Source organism: Henckelia pumila, chromosome 4, assembly GCF_033568475.1.
Source record: "Henckelia pumila isolate YLH828 chromosome 4, ASM3356847v2, whole genome shotgun sequence".
In the NCBI taxonomy this organism is placed as follows: Eukaryota; Viridiplantae; Streptophyta; class Magnoliopsida; order Lamiales; family Gesneriaceae; genus Henckelia; species Henckelia pumila.
The window spans coordinates 47171273-47174941 of record NC_133123.1 but is presented as its reverse complement, the minus strand read 5'-3'; the positions used below and the strand labels follow the sequence as shown (position 1 = coordinate 47174941).

The following is a 3669-nucleotide window of genomic DNA, read 5'->3' as shown; positions in this document are numbered from 1 at the left end:
GAGTCAGAGATCGCATGGCTAGGTGGATGAGTTGATAGAGTGAGGCCTTGTTTTTGTAGAAGTCGAATTTGTATTTGAAATTGTATCGTATTGTATTTTGGATCGTGGAACTTAGAATTGATGCATGTTCTACACTTTTTATGTATTTGAATACCTTGTTGCTGGAATTTTGTACCAATGCATGATTTTGTTGTTAGAGCGAGGATTGTTTCACTCCCCCGAGCTTTGGTCGTACGTTGGAATTGTTTTTAGCAGCAGGTGCAGCGCATCGCGCAGCCCATTTCTTCCCGGGCAGGGCGCCATGCGCGCCCTCGCCTCGCTAGGGCGCGGCCGCGCGTCAGGCAGAGTGCCGTGCGCGGCCGCGCGGCCCCTGTTAAAAAAAAGTGCTCGAGACTTTTAATGCTTGCTAGTTAGTTTAATCTTTGATTAGATGTTTAGAAACGAGGTCTCACAGTGCACTTCCACGACGAGTGGCCATCTATACGCAAGTTCAAATTCCCATAATCAAGTTTCATGCCTTAGGAAAAATATTTTCTTTAAACTTTTACAAGCTTGAAAGTTAAAAGGATACGCGGAAATGAACTTAAACAAATTAAAATAATTGCACTTAAATCTTACAAACTTTGAGGCGAGATCCCTTTGAGTTTCGGCAACCGGTAGTATACACAGACCCAACCAAGACCGAGGCTCTGATACCAACTGAAACGACTAGCTACTAATACTCAAATAAATTAAAAAATAATAATAAACGGATTTTTAAAGTAATTAAAATTTTCTAAAAATTTCGGCATGACCCGTTTGTTTTTAGAACAAACCAACAACACAAACAGCAGTTCAAAATATTTTAAATAACGTCTCCCAAACATCGTACAAGTATCAAAAACAAGTAACATGCCAGTAGTGTGCCACACCGGGCAACCAACCGAAAAAGAAAAACAAGACAAATGTTCTTACGCAGGGAAACACATCCTGCTACCGAATAAAACAAGAGAGTTGAAATGTAATTTATTACAGACTTTCAAACTGAAATGACACAACGGAAAAATAAATGGAGCCACGGTCACAGTCCTGTGCCTTCGGGAACCTTGCCCAGGGGATCCTGCCCCTCAGTCCACTGATACTCATCCTCACCTGAAAGTAGGAAGAATTGGGGTGAGTCTAAAAGACCCAGAAAGATCATTGGGGGGGGGGGGGGGGTGGGGATAACGAGTACTACATAACTACAAGCACACACAGAATTCAAAATAGTGCGTAATAAAATAACCTTTAGTGCCCATAAACTTAAAAGTAATGTACATGTATAAAGAATAAATGCATGAATGTGACATGTGCAAGCCTAAGTCAAATAACTCATTAAATAACATAAAATGTACTGAACATGGTCATATGAATTTTGAGTGAACTCCGTTCCATGAATTGTGACTCTGTGATTGCGATCATGATCATGGCTATAGTCCACAATGCCACAAAGAGGTCGAGATGAAACCCAATCCGTACTTGCCCTATATTCGTAAGGGAGGCCAGAATAGCTCAGGCCCCACACGAACACATGCTAAGGTAAGGAAACCCATAATGATTTGGTAAGGGAGGCCAAAACGTATTTCAGCCCCACACGAACACATGAATATGTAGTCACAACCATCTCACATCGTTCAAAAATATTTCTTTCCTTTATTGAATTTGAGACTTAGCATGCACATGTTGATGTAAAGTTATGAAGATAATGACTCAATGAACATGCAAAGGACTCGATGGTGAATGACTGGAATGGTGATTTAGGGAGGTATCAGGGGTGGAATTCTAAACCATCATTTAAGCACTTAGGTGAGAGGAGCGGTTCGACCAACAATCTTATAACTCACTCGATACTTTCCCAAATGAGATACTGCTTGAAACATTACTTCCTTAATCTCTTAAGTTAATTCCAGTCCCGTAACCTTAACTCGAGTCCGTTTCTATACTTGACGTAAAAGCTCACATCCAAACAGAAATCTATTTGCCTAAAATTCTGCTCCTCTAAAGACTCAAGGCTTAAAGCTTAGGGAAAGCTCAACCAAATTAAATTCCGTTCAAAACGTCAACTTCCCTAGTGCTATAAGGTATCCACGAGCCCCGAGCCCTTCACCGAATACAGCCCCTTACCCTGCTGTGAACTCGCAAGAGAGCTGGACAGCAGCATGGCCTACAAATATCCTGCTCAACACCCTTCCTCAAACCAACCCAAAACCTACCAAACTATCCTCCGATCCTCAAGCCACTATCCTAGAATCAATGCCAACCCCTAGGCTCATCCAAAAGCCCTAAACAATCGCCATAACCCTTCACCAAATGCTCAAACCCGGCAGCCCAAAACAATTCCCTAGGTTGCTGCCAAACTCGGTCAGTCACCCTCCAAATCTTTAATCACCTCCGGCTCAATCTATTCCTACCACGTGAACTACATATCAACCGTGGTAGCTCCTAAATCTCCACACCAATCAATACCATCAACCACACGACAGAATTCAAACAAGGCTGCCAAAAATTTTCTGGAAAATTTCGAAAATACACAAGCATATAGACAATGGCATTCAAAGCTTTTAACTCCATCATTTATCTCATAAGTGCAATAATAAGATAACGGCAATCAAAATCCCAGTGTAAAAAAAAATAATCCCTACCGTGAGAACAAGGAAAAGAACAAAGCACGTATATTTTTTTTTTACAATCGGAAGTGGAGAGAGCAACGATTATCACCACAATGCAGCACACAATAATCAAATATAAGTTGCAATAAATGAGCCATAATCTTGCCTAGCTAGATTAAACAAGAATCGATGAACCAAAGGAAAAAGAATTCCGCGGCCGAGAGGAGAACTGGTAGGAAATCTGGAGAATAGCCGAGAACAACAATCACGAGCTTCCTTTCTAGCTGTCCATGGAGCGATTCTGAAGAAAATTCAAAGCTGGAAGGGGCTAGGTGAAGAATCGAAGGAAAGGGGAATGAAGAACAGGGGGAATCGTTCTTCTCTCGGCGTGTGTTTGTGTTGGGCGAAAATGAGTGTGTGTGTTTTGGTGTTAGTGGGTGTGTTTGATTTAAAAGTTAGGGTTAAATCCAAATTTAGGTGAAAATGTCAATTAAAATTTAAAGTGATAAACTAAGGAGATAACTCACATTTCTAAATTAGTTCGCACCAAATTACACGCTAGGATTTTCTCAGATCAAAATAAAATATCGAATTTGATAGTCCAAAAATTAAAATACTAATCCTCATAGAGATTTAAAAGAAGTAGCTCAAGAGCGTGGGAAAAATTAAATTTAAAAGCGACTGTCACTGAAAATTTAAAATAATTAAATAATATAAAATTTAAAACTGAGCTAAGCAATTAAATACCGAAAATTAAAAATTATAAATATTAAAAAAGGTTAAGGCATAAAACTCAAATTATGGAAAATTCTGGGCGTCACAGACTGACTGCGTGTGTGAGTGATGAACTGAAAGGTAATATTGCATGGTGATTGTTTATGGATGCTCGAAAATTTCAAATACTTCTACGTCACCCCTTCTTCTATCTTGGAAGGATTCACTCTAAAAGACTTTGACTATTACAATCGACTTGCAACAACCCACTCCAAGACCAGGACTTACACACTGCCTATCCCAAAACTCCTAGAAACACTTCAAGAAC

General features: G+C 39.9%; 1 long non-coding RNA gene across 1 annotated transcript; it reads right to left on the bottom strand.

Moving 5' to 3' along the window:
• Positions 1-840: 840 nt before the first annotated feature.
• LOC140894335 (uncharacterized) lies at positions 841-3035 on the bottom strand. The gene is made up of 2 exons (XR_012153787.1): positions 2794-3035; positions 841-1131 (listed from the first exon to the last, which is right to left on the bottom strand). It is a non-coding gene; the product is annotated as an uncharacterized lncRNA (long non-coding RNA).
• Between the last annotated feature and the right edge of the window lie 634 nt (positions 3036-3669).